Here is a 17,481-nt window from a genome sequence, read left to right on the forward strand (position 1 = left end):
ATAGTGGGGTTAGGGGTCATTTCTGCTTAGTTTCATGTCTTATCTTTGATTAGCCTAGCTCTTTTTTTTAAATCTCCCTGACTGAGCTGAGCTGATTTAAACCATCTGCTCTTTGGTATCTTTGGTTAGGGAGGACAGTTTGTGATTTATCCGCTGACTGTTAATTGCTCAGCCCTTCCTGCCATTAGTTCAGCCATTTGTCTCTGTTTTCTCATTCCACTTGCCAGCGTATTTTCCTATTTTCTTTCTAACTGGCCTCACTTAGATGAAGATTAGTGAGAAGTGAGAACTGAATAATTCATATTATCTTCAGATGATTTTTGATCACTCTCACACTATTTTGGAAGAATAAAAGATGTTTTATATACTTTAATATGTTCTGGGTTTTGCTGAGATATAGAGTCATTTAATTCAGGATAAGAAAATGATGTAAAACAGTGTAAGATACGTCTTTTCTGCAGTTACTGAGCTACCATATTTTTAAAGACTTAAGGCTACAGAAAAACACGTCTTTGCTGGGACTGCAGTTTGAAAGTCACAATCCATCAGATTTAATTGAGGACCCTTGTATATTTAGTGAGACCAGTGTCTTCCTTCAGTCCCTGGGTGAAGGTCTATGAAAATACTTTCAGCAAACATGCTGCAAATTGTGAACCCCTTCATTAACTTAGTAGGTAGAAACATTTCTACACTAAGCTCTTATTTCTGGATAACTTGTGTATGGGTTATAGTATCACCAAACTGGCTGGAACATAAGTCTATAAAATAAAGCTGAATGGATCATGGTGAAAAGGTGCTAGGGAGACCTTCGAAGCCAAAGTCCTAGTTTCCTGAGACTTGCCTTTATGGTTGCTGTTCTGAGGTTTCCCACAAAGTTCAACAAGAAAGGGACAGGATGGATCACAAAATTATACATACTGAATATATACATTAATGCATAGCTGTATATACACGCATTCAAAGGTATAACAAATACTGTATTTTTCACTCCAAAAGATGCACTGTTTTTTCAGCAAAAGTGGAGGGGGAAATGCCCATGCGTCTTATGGAGCAAATGTTCGTTTTTTTAGATGCTGTGAATTCCCGGACAACATTAAAGTCTCTTCTCATTTGTTAATAACAGTATTAATGGCTGTTAATACTGCTGTTGAGTTTACATTGTTGAAATATTATTGTGGTATATTTTATTAAATATTCTAACACACCATTTGGTTCAGAATATTTTTTTTCTCATTTTCCTTCTTAAAACCCTAGGTGCATCTTGTTTACGGTCAGTGCATCTTATGGAGCGAAAAATACATTAATAAAGATTGACCATTTCCTTGTATAAAAATCCTATGATGTAAAATTTAGATATATAATGTGACATTTTACTTAAATATTTGGTATAATTTACAATTTAAATATTTGCTATCAATATTTGATATACATATCCTGCATATATACATTTCTTTGATAGGTATAAATGCTTTCATCGTTAATGAAATTATTACTTATACGGTTGGCTCAGCAGAAGAGCGTCGGCCTAGCGTGCGGAGGACCCAGGTTCGATTCCTGGCCAGGGCACACAGGAGAAGCGCCCATTTGCTTCTCCACCCCTCCACCGCGCCTTCCTCTCTGTCTCTCTCTTCCCCTCCCGCAGCCAAGGCTCCATTGGAGCAAAGATGGCCCGGGCGCTGGGGATGGCTCCTTGGCCTCTGCCCCAGGCGCTAGTGTGGCTCTGGTCGCAACATGGCTACGCCCAGGATGGGCAGAGCATCGCCCCTGGTGGGCAGAGCATCGCCCCCTGGTGGGTGTGCCGGGTAGATCCCGGTCGGGTGCATGCGGGAGTCTGTCTGTCTCTCCCTGTTTCCAGCTTCAGAAAAATGCAAAAAAAAAAAAAAAAAAATATTACTTACAGTTGGTAAGCATAATTTGTACCACTGTGCTCAAGAAATCATATGTTTTTTATGCATTTAGTTGGCTTTGAGATTTGTCTTTTCTTCTGTTTTCACGTCTTTCTAGGAATAATTTTAATGTTGAATATTTTAGAATAGAATCTATTGTTAATATATGTAATGATTATAATTTTATACTAGGGAATTTCAAAAACTAAGTTACTTAAATATTAACATTTCTACTGCTGGGTGCTTTCTACAAACTATGAGTGGACCAGTATTTATATTCAGAAAAGTCATAGTTTTGTATATATCATAAAATAAAAAAACTCAATTAAATAGAAATATCCTCTGAGGAATAAATCTAGTAGTTTTTATACAATCAAAATTTCTATCCTATAAGGAAATCATAGAATTTTTAAGTTAGAATAGGGTAACAGTTAATATTATAATTTTCTTATTTTAGAGGGTAGAAGTATCTGTGGCAAATGCTATTATACAAATTGTTTGGAATATCACAATCACTTCCAGTGCAAAAAGCTGTAGCCGTGTAGATTTCCTTACATTTGTCAAATTTTTTTTCCTACCCTGACCATGGTAGGGCTCCTTTTGAATCCTCCTATTACTATCACAGTTGATACTGAATCCTGCAAGTTTTAAGTCACAGATTTCATTTTATTTCCTCTTGCAAACAAACTTTGCACATGCTTTTTATTTTAAATGAGTGGATGATCTCTTTTCATATCTATCTTTATGCTGGTATTAAATGTACTTTAAAAAGAGTAAAAAATACAGTACAGATGCTGTTATCTTTCTCAGTATTACTCTATTTGATTATCCAATTTAAAAGGAAAGTTGCATTTCAAAATGATACAAACATTAAATAGTTTATTTTGGCTCAAAACCAAGATAGGCATTCAATTCACCAATCTTTTGATATTAATCTAAGACCTTTTAAAATTATTAAAGAATGAATCCTCATATTGAAGTTTATATTTCTCTTTTGTAAACTATACTATTTATGATTTTGCTTGGGTTTCTTCTTTTTTTTTTTTTTTTTTTTTTTTTTTTTTAAATAAATTTTTATTAATGGTAATGGGATGACATTAATAAATCAGGGTACATATATTCAAAGAAAACATGTCTAGGTTATTTTGTCATTAAATTATGTTGCATACCCCTCGCCCAAAGTCAGATTGTCCTTCGCCACCCTCTATCTAGTTCTCTGTGCCCCTCCCCCTCCCCCTAACTCTCCCCCTGTCCTCCCTCCCCCACCCCTGGTAACCACCACACTCTTGTCCATGTCTCTTAGTCTCATTTTTATGTTCCACCAATGTATGGAATCATGTAGTTCTTGTTTTTTTCTGATTTACTTATTTCACTCCTTATAATGTTATCAAGATCCCACCATTTTGCTGTAAATGATCTGATGTCATCGTTTCTTATGGCTGAGTAGTATTCCATAGTGTATATGTGCCACATCTTCTTTATCCAGTCTTCTATTGAAGGGCTTTTTGGTTGTTTCCATGTCTTGGCCACTGTGAACAGTGCTGCAATGAACATGGGGCTACATGTGTCTTCACGTATCAATGTTTCTGAGTTTTGGGGGTATATACCCAGTAGAGGGATTGCTGGGTCATAAGGTAGTTCTATTTGCAGTTTTTTGAGGAACCACCATACTTTTCTCCATAATGGTTGTACTACCTTACAGTCCCACCAACAGTGAATGAGGGTTCCTTTTTCTCCACAGCCTCTCCAACATTTGCTATTACCCGTCTTGTTGATCATAGCTAATCTAACAGGTGTGAGGTGGTATCTCATTGTAGTTTTGATTTGCATTTCCCTAATAACTAATGAAGCTGAGCATTTTTTCATATATCTGTTGGCCATTTGTATCTCTTCCTGGGAGAAGTGTCTATTCATGTCTTCTTCCCATTTTTTTATTGGATTGTTTGTTTGTTTGTTGTTGAGTTTTATGAGTTCTTTGTAAATTTTGGAAATTAGGCCCTTATCTGAGCTGTTGTTTGAAAATATCATTTCCCATTTAGTTGGCTGTCTGTTTATTTTTATATCAGTTTCTCTTGCTGAGCAAAAACTTTTTATTCTGATGTAGTCCCATTCATTTATCTTTGCCTTCACTTCTCTTGCCATTGGAGTCAAGTTCATAAAATGTTCTTTAAAACCTAGGTCCATGAGTTTAGTACCTATGTCTTCTTCTATGTACTTTATTGTTTCAGGTCTTATATTTAGGTCTTTGATCCATTTTGAATTAATTTTAGTACACGGGGACAGGCTGTAGTCGAGTTTCATTCTTTTGCATGTGGCTTTCCAGTTTTCCCAACACCATTTGTTGAAGAGGCTTTCTTTTCTCCATTGTGTGTTGTTGGCCCCTTTATCAAAGATTATTTGACCATATATATGTGGTTTTATTTCTGGGCTTTCTATTCTGTTCCATTGGTCTGAGTGTCTATTTTTCTGCCAATACCATGCTGTTTTGATTATTGTGGCCCTATAATATAGTTTAAAGTCAGGTATTGTAATGCCCCCAGCTTCATTCTTTTTCCTTAGGATTGTTTTGGCTATTCGGGGTTTTTTATAGTTCCATATAAATCTGATGATTTTTTGTTCCATTTCTTTAAAAAATCTCATAGGAATTTTGATGGGAATTGCATTAAATTTGTATATTGCTTTGGGTAATATGGCCATTTTGATTATATTTATTCTTCCTATCCAAGAGCAAGGAATATTTTTCCATCTCATTGTATCTTTTTCGATTTCCCTTAACAATGCTTTGTAATTTTCATTATATAGGTCCTTTACATTCTTTGTTATGTTTATTCCTAGGTATTTTATTTTTTTTGTTGCAATCGTGAAGGGGATTATTTTTTTGAGTTCGTTTTCTAATATTTCATTGTTGGCATAGAGAAAGGCTATGGACTTCTGTATGTTAATTTTGTATCCTGCGACCTTACTGTATTGGTTTATTGTTTCTAATAATCTTTTTGTGGAGTCCTTCGGGTTTTCGATGTATAGGATCATATCATCAGCAAAAAGTGATACCTTTACTTCTTCTTTTCCAATATGGATGCCTTTTATTTCTTTGTCTTGTCTGATTGCTCTGGCCAGAACTTCTAGCACCACGTTAAATAAGAGTGGAGAGAGTGGACAACCCTGTCTTGTTCCTGATTTAAGGGGGAAAGCCTTCAGTTTAGTGCCATTTAATATGATGTTAGCTGATGGTTTATCATATATGGCCTTTATCATGTTGAGATATTTTCCTTCTATACCCATTTTGTTGAGAGTCTTAAACATAAAATTGTGTTGTATTTTATCAAAAGCCTTTTCTGCATCTATTGATAAGATCATGTGGTTTTTGTTCTTTGTTTTGTTGATATGGTGTATTACGTTAACCGTTTTGCGTATGTTGAACCATCCTTGAGATTCTGGGATGAATCCCACTTGATCATGATGTATTATTTTTTTAATATGTTGTTGTATTCGGTTTGCCAGTATTTTGTTTAGAATTTTAGCATCTGTATTCATTAGAGATATTGGTCTGTAGTTTTCTTTCTTTGTGCCATCCTTGCCAGGTTTTGGTATGAGGGTTATGTTGGCCTCATAAAATGTGTTTGGAAGTATTGCTTCTTCTTCAATTTTTTGGAAGACTTTGAGTAGAATAGGAACCAAGTCTTCTTTGAATGTTTGATAGAATTCACTAGTATAACCGTCTGGGCCTGGACTTTTATTTTTGGGGAGGTTTTTAATAGTTTTTTCTATTTCCTCCCTGCTGATTGGTCTGTTTAGGCTTTCTGCTTCTTCATGACTCAGTCTAGGAAGGTTGTATTGTTCTAGGAATTTATCCATTTCTTCTAGATTGTTGTATTTGGTGGCATATAATTTTTCATAGTATTCTACAATAATTCTTTGTATATCTATGATGTCTGTGGTGATCTCTCCTCTTTCATTTTGGATTTTATTTATTTGAGTCCTGTGCCTTTTTTCCTTGGTGAGTCTTGCCAAGGGTTTGTCAATTTTGTTGACCTTTTCAAAGAACCAGCTCCTTGTTTTATTGATTTTTTCTATGGTTTTTCTGTTCTCTATTTCATTTATTTCTGCTCTGATTTTTATTATCTCCTTTCTTCGGCTGGTTTTGGGTTGTCTTTGTTCTTCTTTTTCTAGTTCCTTAAGGTGTGAAGTTAAGTGGTTTACTTCGGCTCTCTCTTGTTTGTTCATATAGGCCTGAAGTGATATGAACTTTCCTCTTATTACTGCTTTTGCTGCATCCCAGAGATTCTGATATGTCGTATTTTCATTTTCATTTGTCTGTATGTATCTTTTGATCTCTGCGCTTATTTCTTCTTTGACCCATTCATTTTTTAGAAGTATGTTGTTTATTTTCCACATTTTTGTGGGTTTTTCCCCCTCTTTTTTGCCGTTGAATTCTAGTTTCAAGGCTTTATGATCAGAAAATATGCTTGGTACAATTTCAATTTTTCTAAATTTGCTGATATTGTCTTTGTGGCCCAACATATGGTCAATTCTTGAGAATGTTCCATGTACACTAGAGAAAAATGTATACTCTGTTGCTTTGGGATGAAGTGTCCTGTAGATGTCTATCATATCCAGGTGTTCTAGTATTTCGTTCAAGGCCACTATATCTTTATTGATTCTCTGTTTGGATGACCGATCTAGAGCCGTCAGCGGAGTATTGAGGTCTCCAAGTATGATTGTATTTTTGTTAGTTTTTGTTTTAAGGTCAATAAGTAGCTGTCTTATATATTTTGGTGCTCCTTGGTTTGGTGCATATATATTAAGGATTGTTATGTCTTCTTGATTCAGTGTCCCCTTAATCATTATGAAGTGACCATTTTTGTCTCTGAGTACTTTTTCTGTCTTGTAGTCAGCATTATCAGATATGAGTATTGCTACACCTGCTTTTTTTTGGGTGTTGTTTGCTTGGAGTATTGTTTTCCAGCCTTTCACTTTGAATTTGTTTTTATCCTTGTTGCTTAGATGTGTTTCTTGTAGGCAGCATATAGTTGGATTTTCTTTTTTAATCCATTCTGCTACTCTGTGTCTTTTTATTGGTAAGTTTAATCCATTTACATTTAGTGTAATTATTGACACTTGTGGGTTCCCTACTACCATTTTATAAATTGCTTTCTGTTAGTTTTGTATCTAGTTTGATTCTTCTCTTTTGTTTTTCTATCATTTGTTTCTGTTTGTTTGTGTTCCATACTTCTTTCCTCTGTTGCTACCTTTTTTAAGTCATGTGTTTTTGTGGTGGTTTTTTCAAGGGTGGTTACCATTAAGTAATGAAAAGGGTACCTACCATATTCATTGTAGTACCCTATCTTATAAGTATTTCTGCACTTCATCGTCCTTTGCTACTGTTAATCTCCATTCTCTCCCCCCCCTTTTTTTTCCTTTGTTGTCACAGTTTAAGTTTGGTTTTATTGTGTTCTTGGTGGAGCTGTTACTTGTGGTGTTGTTTTCTTTTGTTCTTTGAATCTGGTTGGAAAACCCCCTTTAGTATTTCCTGGAGTGGGGGCTTTCTCGTGATAAATTCTCTCATCTTTTCTGTATTTGTGAATGTTTTTATATCTCCTTCATACTTGAAGGATAGCTTTGATGGGTATAGTATTCTTGGCTGAAAGTTCCTCTCTTTCAGGGCCTTAAATATTGGGGTCCACTCTCTTCTAGCTTGTAGAGTTTCTGCTGAGAAATCTGATGATAATCTAATAGGCCTTCCTTTATATGTTGTACTCTTCTTTTCCCTGGCTGCCTTGAGAATTTTTTCTTTGTCATTGGTTTGTGTCATCTTTATTATGATGTGCCTTGGAGTGGGTTTGTTGGGGTTAAGAAAACTCGGTGTTCTGTTTGCTTCTTGAACTTGAGGCTTTAGTTCTTTCCACAGGCTTGGGAAGTTCTCGTCTATTATTTGTTTGAGTATATTCTCCATTCCATTTTCTTTCTCTTCTCCCTCTGATATACCTATTATTCTTATGTTATTCTTTCTGATGGAGTCAGATAATTCCTGTAGGGCTTTCTCGTTTTTTATTATTTTTGAGTCTCTTTCTTCTTCTCTCTGTTGTGCCTCAAGTTGTTTGTCTTCTATTTCACTAATCCTATCTTCAATCTGGGTTGTTCTGCTAGCTAAGCTTGTTACCTCGTTTTTCAGCTCGTGAATTGAGTTTTTCATTTCTGTTTGATTTGTTTTTATAGTTTCAATTTCCTTGGTAATATATTCTTTGTGTTCATTGAGTTGTTTTCTGATCTCCCTATATTGCCTTTCCGTGTTTTCTTGTATATCTCTGAGTATTTTTAAGATTTCTATTTTAAATTCTCTGTCATTTAGCTCCAAGGCTTCCAATATGTTAAGTCTTTTCTCCATAGATTTTTCCACATCTATTTGTGTTACCTCTCTTTCTTTTGTATCCATAATATTCGATTTCCTCTTTCTTATTGGCATCTGCGGGTGGTCTTGTTGATAGCACTAATTAGAATTAATAAAGAGTAAAAAGTAAAAAACAAAAACAAAAACAAAAACAAAAACAAAAACAAAAAAAAAACAAAAAAAACAAAACAAAGGGTAAAACACCCCACAAAAAAAAAAAAAAGCAGTAATAATTTATTATTTCCCCCTTTTTTTTTTCTTTGTTCTCCTTCCCTCCTCTCCCCTCCTCAGGGAAATATCGTGTCTATAATGGAGGGCCTGGTTTGCGGTGAAGAGTTCAAGGGGGGCAAAAAAAAATAAATAAATAAAATAAAAAAAAATAAAAAAAAAAAAAAGGGAAGAAAATCTTAGACAAGCATAAGTTGATCTGCCTGCGGGTGACGGTCAACCAAGAGATATAATGAGAGGGACAAGAGGGAACCAGAAAAAAGGACAAAAAAAAAAGGAATAATCAAGAAGAAAAAATAAAAATAATAAGTAAAAATACGTTGTATTAAGTGGAGCAAAGACCAAATACAATGGAGACCTTGGGTTGGGAGGACCCAAAATGCCACTAAAACAAACCAACCAGAAAAAAACAAAAACACAACCGAAAAAGAAAAACAAAGCCAAAAAAAAAAACTTTGAGTCCCAAATTAACTAATTTGTTCGTGATTGAGGATTAAATGGGAGGAAAGTAAAACAAGAAAAGAAAAAACGAATAGAAAGGAAAAAATAAGAAAAAGTGAAAAACGAAGGAAGAAATAAAAAAGGAAGAGAAAAAAACAAAATAAGGCAAAAAAAACAAAAGAGGAGAGAGTGAGAATTAAGTGTCCTGGAGTATAACCCCAAAGGAGGGTGAGGATGAAGGAGAGAAATAAAATGTAACACTTATGGGTAGTGTAGTTCAAGAAAAGGGAAGCATAAGATGGGCAGAGAATAGAAGGGCTGAGGTGGAGGAAATAAAGGCAATAAGATAGAAGGAACAAACAACAACAACTACAAAAAAAAAAACAACCAACAAACAGTGGAACAAGCTGCAAAGTCTGTGGATTTTTCCTGATTTTGAGATGTCAACCTCTTCCTCCTTCTCCTCTCTCCCTCTTCCCGGTCGGCGACTCTGCACCCCAGGCCCTGCCCCTGCGCCACACCCAGGCAGGGACTTGCAGTTGATGGGGTTCTATGGCAATGTCACACAATTGGCTTTATTCTTGTTGGTAGTCAAGGCCTGCCGGCGTCTGCAGGGTCTAACGACGAGAGAGTTCGCCTTCGTGGATTCTCTCTCCCAGTCCCCCCCTCCTGAACTAGCAGCCTGGCGATCCAGCCCCAAGGCTGCCACTGCTTCTGCCTGGGGAGTAATAGGCTCAAAGAGCTGGGAAATCCCCACTCTATCCCCACTCAGTGCAAGGCTCTGGGAAGGGCTCTGACAGTCAGGGCCTCCAGTGTAATCAGGCGGGGGTGGGAGTCAATTGTTGTCAAGGTGATTGTTCAACGCCTAGCATTCCGTTGGACCTCTCAACCCAGGCTTTCCACACTTTGTAGCCTGTTTTGGCCGGTAAAAAGAGGCACTAGTCTCTGCTTGCGACTAGTGTGGTATAGATCTTATTATCTGCCAAGTCCTTCTTGTTAGCGTTTATCCCTAAATATGGAGGCTCTATCAATCAGAAGTTGCCCCCGCCCCTTTAGCGAGAGGCACCAAAAAATATCACGCCTCTTGTCTTGGGTCGGTGAACTGAGAGAGATCTTATCAATTAGAACCGAGGGTGCGCAGATTTCACGGGTTAAGTTAATTTTAGTAATTGGGTCGCAGCTGTGCTCCCGAAGGTATTTCAGGCTGCCTGCGTGCGCCCCTCCCCCAACGCTTGATTGTTAGCTTGAATGGCTGGGTGAGGTGCCCCGCCCGCGGAGAGAATCTCCCAAGTAGGGAATACCGCCCTGGGGCCTCTCCCGCTCCCTTGCGCGGGCCGCTGGGAACGTTAGCGGTGCTCGGTCAGACCGGGAGCGCGCCAGCGGCTGTTTGCCGCTGGCTCTGCAACCGACCCACCGCTCGTGGCGGCGGCGGCGGCGGCGGTGGCGGCGGCAGCGGCGCGGCGGTGGTTTCCGAGTGCGGGATGACTTACCACCGGCGCACTTTCTCGCGGCTTGAATGAACGTCCCTGCGGTAGCTTCCTCCACACCCTCGTCTCTCAGATTCGAGTGATAACAGTCCTTTTGCTTTCAGTTTGCTCCGAAGATAAATTTTCCTGTTTCTAGTTGATAAATTTGTTGTGATTTTGGGGAGATCTGTCGGACGCGCTGCTCACGGCGCCATTTCCGTCTTGGGTTTCTTTAAAATGGAATGAAAAATATTTGTAAAGCCATCTGAATACAGAGTCCTTTTTAGAGTCTTACAATTTTACTTCAGACATTAACAGTTTCCCTACCTTTGCCTAAATCACTTTTTTCTAACAGTTCTTTTAATTTACTTTGTTTTTATATTCACAATTTAATTAAATAACTGCATAAATGTATACTACGGTCATAAATATATTTAGAATGATTCCAAGTAAGCATACAATTCAACTTGTAGAGCAGAAAAACTCAGATGTTAGGGAGTACCTCCAGCCTAACTGATATCATAGATATCATTCTTGACAGAAGGAAGAGGGAACTTTAGTATTCTGGTAAATTATTTTAAGGGACATTGGTTACAAGAGCCTCTTTGAATTTAACATTTCTAAATTAACTGGAAAAAGTAAAATAGCATCTTTATTAGGAAAGAACAAAATAAGATCTTCAGGGTGAAATTCCCCCAAGTTTCACTGTTTTTTATATATTTTGCTACCTGCATCTATCTATATTGTAGATAAGGAACATCTTAAGTAACTCATCAAACTCTAGAGAAGTTTTGCATCATAACCTGTTTTGAAGTTCTGAAAGAGGTGAAATCTCATATCTTAAACACCCATGACTGTGCCCTTGCAGAACTGCTACAGGAAATAGAAATGAAGTAATGCCTGGAATTCATTTCTGTTAACTTTGGACAATTTATTTAATCTTTCTGTCACCTGTAAAATGGGTAGAATAACAGTATCTACTTACAAGTTTGCTATTATGACTAAGCCAAAAAATTATAAAAATATTATGCTCAAGTTTTGGCTAATAATATGAGTTATTAGAATTCAAAAATCAAAAATAAAGTTTGCAAAGAATTGTGTCCTTATGATTTAAAATTTGTATTTAAAACAATGCTTATAAATAAACACATTAAAATAAACTAATACATATATATTCTGAAAATGGTTAGACTAAGAATTTATGAGGATGATAAAGATGTTTCTATTTGTAGGCAAAACTGATATATATCTTACAAAAAGTTAAATTTAATTCAGATTATAGAAATAAAGATAAAACTCTCATTACTCTCTAAATTAATTATTTTTATTGAGAGGAGGGGAAATAGTAAGACAGACTCCTGCATGCACCCTAACAAGGATCCACCCAGCAACCCTTATCTGAGGCTGATGCTCAGATCAACTGAGCTACTGTTTTTAGCACCTGAGGCTGATGCACTCTGACCATCAGAGCTCTCCTCAGCACCTGGGCCGACAGTGGAACCCATCAAGCCACTGGTTGTGAGAAGGAAGAGAGTGAGAAGCAGGAGAAGGAGGGAGAGAGAAGCAGATGGTTGCTTCTCTTATGTGCCCTGACTGGAATTAAACCTGGGGCATCCATTTGCCAGCTGATGGTCTATCCACTGAGCAAACTGGCCAGGGCCAGCAAATTAAATTTTTAATAAAAAGATGATTGTTGTTCGATTTGTGTAAAATATTTACATTAAGAAACGATCTTTGACAGGAGAGTGGGCCCATTATTTTTGACATTGGGTTATTTTTTACTTTTTTATTCTAGAATAACAAATGACTCACAAAGATACCCTGACTCAAAATAGTGATAATCAGAATCAAAGTTTTCCTTCTAGAGGATGTTGGGCAGAAACCATGACAATTCCACCTACCTCTTCTAGTCGATATCAGTTTGGTCATTTTATTTAACCTCAGTGCACAGCATTGTTTTTGGCAAGCACTGATGTCCTCAGATGAAACACAATCGGTTTCTACTGTTTAAGGCTGGAGAATTTATGTCCCTAAGCATCTTTTTCATGATTAAAAATCTACACACAAGACATATCTGGACATTGGTGGGCTGCCCACATGGAACAATAAAACATTTATAGAATTAGGCATTTCTGCCCTGGGCTTTCTTAGTGACAGCACAGTACCTCTTCAGTCCAACTTGTAATTAGTGTAAGAACAAAGCCACATGAGACCTTTCACAGGAAGACAGTTTCCAGTTTGGCTCTATATAACCTCGCCCTGAGGAAACTCAAAAATACTTCGTTTTCCCTATCCCAGCATGCAGAAAGAAGCAGCCTTTCTTTTTTTCCCCAACGCAGCCTTGTTGTCCAGTAGTACCACCATGGGACCAGGATCTCACAGTCCTGGTCTCGGCATCAGGACTCGGGCATCATCCCGGGCCCATCCTTGCTGTAGCTTTTAACAGTCACTGACGCTTATACTTTGGTTTTCCTTCTGTAAAATAAGAGCTGGGCCTGGTGATTTCCAAAGTCTTTCTGACTCAACCAATAAAATTATCCCCTCCTGACTTTTAAAATCTAACTTATTAAAATCAGCCAAATTATATTGTTCTTTGAGCACAGTGACCTGGAAAGTAACAGCCTGTGTAATTCAGAAATAAAATATATTTTCCCACATACTGAATCAACTGGGCTTGTTCTACTTTTTTATTTTATTATCTTGGCCTTTGACTTCAGACCAGATGGAAAGGCAGGTTAGCCTAGAATGCATCCTTTCTGTGAGGACTTGGTTTTGCCATGGCAGGCGCTGTTCACAAATGGGAGGGTTGTCTTCCATTCACAGTCTGTCTGAATTATAGGAGAACATTTGAGACTTTTCTTTGTGTCCTCTGATAATATCACAGTTACACAGATCATTTATTCCCATCGTTATTGGACTATTCAGACTTATCTATTGTAACGGCTCCCAATGTGAGGGGTTATCAACGGCATGGATGTTTTCCTTATCACTTCATTTCTAGAGTATGCAGGCAGTCTATATATGCTTAAGAGATGAATAATGTCTAGTCCTAGAATATGACAAAAGATGGCCTGAAACTTGTTGGAATTTTCTACTTGGTGTTTAATTTTACTTATATTATCCAGATTTTAGTACCTCTATTCCCAACAATTTCTAGTTTTAGGTAAATTATTACTTGGAATGAACTCTGTCTACTGAGAACTAATACTCATGGCCTGATAACAGAACTATAAAAATAATCTGTGCTTTTAGAGGTAAAGATACATCAGTGGGTTTATGGTGTAATAAGACTAACTCCTTTCACAGTTCAGGGCATTCCTAGTTCATCGGTCATAGGCTTGGAAACTATCCGTCAATGGAAACTGACTTCCATTTCGCCTCCTTCCAGGACAACATGAAAGATTCCTAGATGTTCCCTAAATACGGGTCATAAGCATATAATAAAGTCATGAAATAATGGATTAGGTTTGGTCTTGGGAAATAAGCATAGTCTTGGGGAGAGAAGACTTGCTTCTGGAAAACAGACAGTCTTTTAAAAATGCACATCACATGACATCAGTTTTCTGTTTAAGTCCCTTTAATGGCTTCTCATCTCAAACTCCATAAAATGGACTTAACTAACCAAGGCCAACAAGTACAACACTTCTATGAACTAGCCTGAGTTTTCCCCCCTCATTGTACTTCTTGCCAGTAAGTTGTAGGCAACTCAGTCCTTTCCTCTGCCTAAACACTTTTGCCTAAGATTTTAGCATGATAGGCCCCTCCTAATCATTTAGCTCTTACCTTAAAAATCCCTCAGGGAAGATTATTCAGGATAAAGTAGGTCTCCAGGTTTTGCACATCACCTTGGCTTATTTTCCATGTAGCAAGTAGCACTTCCTATTATTGTCATTTTGTTTTGTTTTGTTTCAGTCTCTTACATTAGAATGAAATCATATAGCAATAGATACGTTAAATAAAATTGATGAATACATTACATTTAAACCTCTAAGGGTTTTTTGTTCATTTTTTGAAATAAAAATATTTTTAGTGTATGTCTTAGTTTTCTAAGATTGCTTGTGATATCCTTGTGTGGTTTTAGTATTAGAAAAACACTTTCTTCCTACAATGAGTCAGTAATGGATTGTAGTTAGCATGGATCAGAAGGAGATTTTATAAGCATGGAGATAAATTGGATATGTTTGAAGTAATCTTAGCCAGCAATTGCTCTGATTGGTAGAAGTAGCCTGAATTGCAATGCAAGTGTGAACAGAACTGGCATTATTTGCTGAGGGATTAGATGTGGATGTGAAAGAATGAGAGTAATCAAAAATGACTTCTAAGTTTTGGGTTTAAGTAAATTCATGAACTATCTGAACATTTGTAAGGGAGTCCTTAAGAATTAGTAGAGAGATCAAGATTCCTTAAGCTTGTTAAATTTGAGGTTATGAATAAAAATTTAAGTTTGGGAATAACCAAGTTATCCAAGGGTAAGGATATCTCCTCAGCAAAAAGTAAATATACAAATATTGATCAACTTACGACCTATGCAACTTACGACCATTCAACTTTACGACCACAATCACTAGCCATGACTGCTCCGCGTCTGGCAGCGCAAGCGTTGCCCAGCTGGGCGTGCGACAGTGCGGACCAGCTTCCGGCAGCACTACCATCTCCGTGTGCACCATTTCAACTGTTATCCCAGACTCAGTACAGCAATTTGTGTTTTGTATCTTGGATATTTTTCATCAAACCCCTCCCAAGATGTCTACAAAGAGGAAACTGTCTTTGCAAATATTAAACCAGTTGTACTGGTAATGCAGTGTTTTACTTAAACCAGACGAACGTAAAAATAAGAAACAAAATGATGTAGAGATGATACAAATGGCATAAGATGAACAAAGAAAATTATGATAGATAACAATAATGAAAGAAAATTATACTAAAATATGACTTAAAGATTTTTATAACATCATTTCACAGTACTGTACATATAGCCTACTCAACTTACGACCAAATCGTGTTACGAACGGTCTTTCAGAACCAATTGTGGTAGTAAGTCGAGCACTAGTTATAAATAAGAGAAGGAAGTGCCTGACCGCTGGTGGCACAGTGGAAAGAGCGACAACCCAGGATGCTGAGGCCCCCTGTTCAAAACACCTGAGGTCACCTGCTTGAGCAGGGGCTCATTGGCTTAAGCTAGGGCTTGCCAGCTTGAGCACAGGGTCACTGACTTGAGTATGAGATCATCAACATGATCCAAAGGTCACTGGCTTGAGCAAGGGGTCACTGGCTAGGCTGGAGACCCCCCGGTCAAGGCACATATGAGAAGCAATCAATGCACAATTAAAGGGAAGCAACAACGAGTTGATGCTTCTCACCTTCTCTCTTCTCTCTCTGTCTCAAAAAAAAAAGAGAGAGAGAAGAAAATTGAAGGTATCCCAGGTCACTCCAAAGTTTGGAGGTCAGGGGTAGGAGGTGAAGAAAACAAAAGACATGAAATAAAAATTTTAAGTTGCACTGTTTTATTTATATTTAGTTGTATTATAGCCTGAACATGAAACTTTTCTTTCTCTCTCTTTTCTTCCTTCCTTCCTCCCTTCCTCCCTTCCTCCCTTCCTCCTTTCCTCCCTTCCTCCCTTCCTCCCTCCCTTCCTTCCTTCCTTCCTTCCTTCCTTCCTCCTTTCCTCCTTTCCTCCTTTCCTCCCTTCCTCCCTTCCTCCCTTCCTTCCTTCCTTCCTTCCTTCCTTCCTTCCTTCCTTCCTTCCTTCCTTCCTTCCTCCTTTCCTCCTTTCCTCCCTTTCTCCCTTCCTTCCTTTCTTCTTTCCTTCCTTCCTCTTTCTTTTATTGTCTTTCTTTCTTTCTTTTTTCTTTCTTTCTTTCTTTCTTTCTTTCTTTCTTTCTTTCTTTCTTTCTTTCTTTCTTTCTTTCTTTCTCTCTCTCTCTCTTTATTTTTTTCTTTCTTTCTTTCTCTCTCTTCTTCCTTTCCTTTCCTTTCCTTTCTATTTTTTTCCATCTCAAGACTATAAAAGAGAAAATTAAGAAGATATGCTAATTATTTATCAAAACAGATAGCTTTCCATTCCTTGTAAAATATACCAAAGAGTGAATGGTGAGTTTAACAAGGCTGTTGTGGCTGCACTCACCCATTTGTATATTTTATGCTTGTACCAAGGCTGTTGGCCCTCACTGAGCCTTTAATTTTTGATATTTGATATTACCTGCTTAGTTGCCATATTGGTGTACGAAGATATCAGGCATTTTTTTCTTTTCTCCTGAAATGATGACCAATATCCAAAGCTGATGACAAATTCCCTAAATACAGTACGTGCATTTCTGTGAAGGGCTTCCTTGGAGTCATTAGTGCAGCAGTAAATCCCACAGTCAATGTAAGAAGAGGACTGAGGGAAAAATGGAGAGTCCTAGTTCTTTTATTGAGTGCAACATTCTTGGAGAAAGCTATTGCCTTTCCTGCCTGAATCCAAGATATTACAGTGGGCACCAAGAGAATCACTTCCAAGGGATGGGGTACCCAAATTAAGACAACAATATATGAGTTCTCTGTGGAACAATTGGGTACCATAGCAGTTCTAGTTGACAGGACATTGGTTGGCTTTCTGTTGGGGTGAAATGTGTGTTATTCAAAGGACACTTTGATTGCTCTCTTCTGCTTAAGTCCAGATGCTTTGTTAAACCTTGGTTTCTACTACTTTCATCTACTCTTTATATCCACGAAAGATAGTGTATCTGAAGGTTTTTTATTTTCAGTGCCCATATGTTTAACATTCTCCTTTTGCAAGAACAAAGCTGATTACACTTATGAAATTTTGAGGTCAGAAATGTGTAGTAGATAGGGAAGTGGGGTGTTATACTCAATAAATTATAATATCTTTGGACACTGGACTCTGAGTTTAATGAAGAGAAGAAAGATAGTGTGTAGGGGAGAGGATCAATGATGACATTGTCATGCTTGCCTATAACATTTCAAGTAAACCTAGACATCAGTGACATCACTTTTTTTCTGCAGTAATTTCCCCATCCACAGGAGCAATTTGATACTTAGTCATAGCAAATAGCTAAAAGCATATTATTA

This window comes from Saccopteryx leptura, chromosome 4, assembly GCF_036850995.1.
Source record: "Saccopteryx leptura isolate mSacLep1 chromosome 4, mSacLep1_pri_phased_curated, whole genome shotgun sequence".
Classification (NCBI taxonomy): Eukaryota; Metazoa; Chordata; class Mammalia; order Chiroptera; family Emballonuridae; genus Saccopteryx; species Saccopteryx leptura.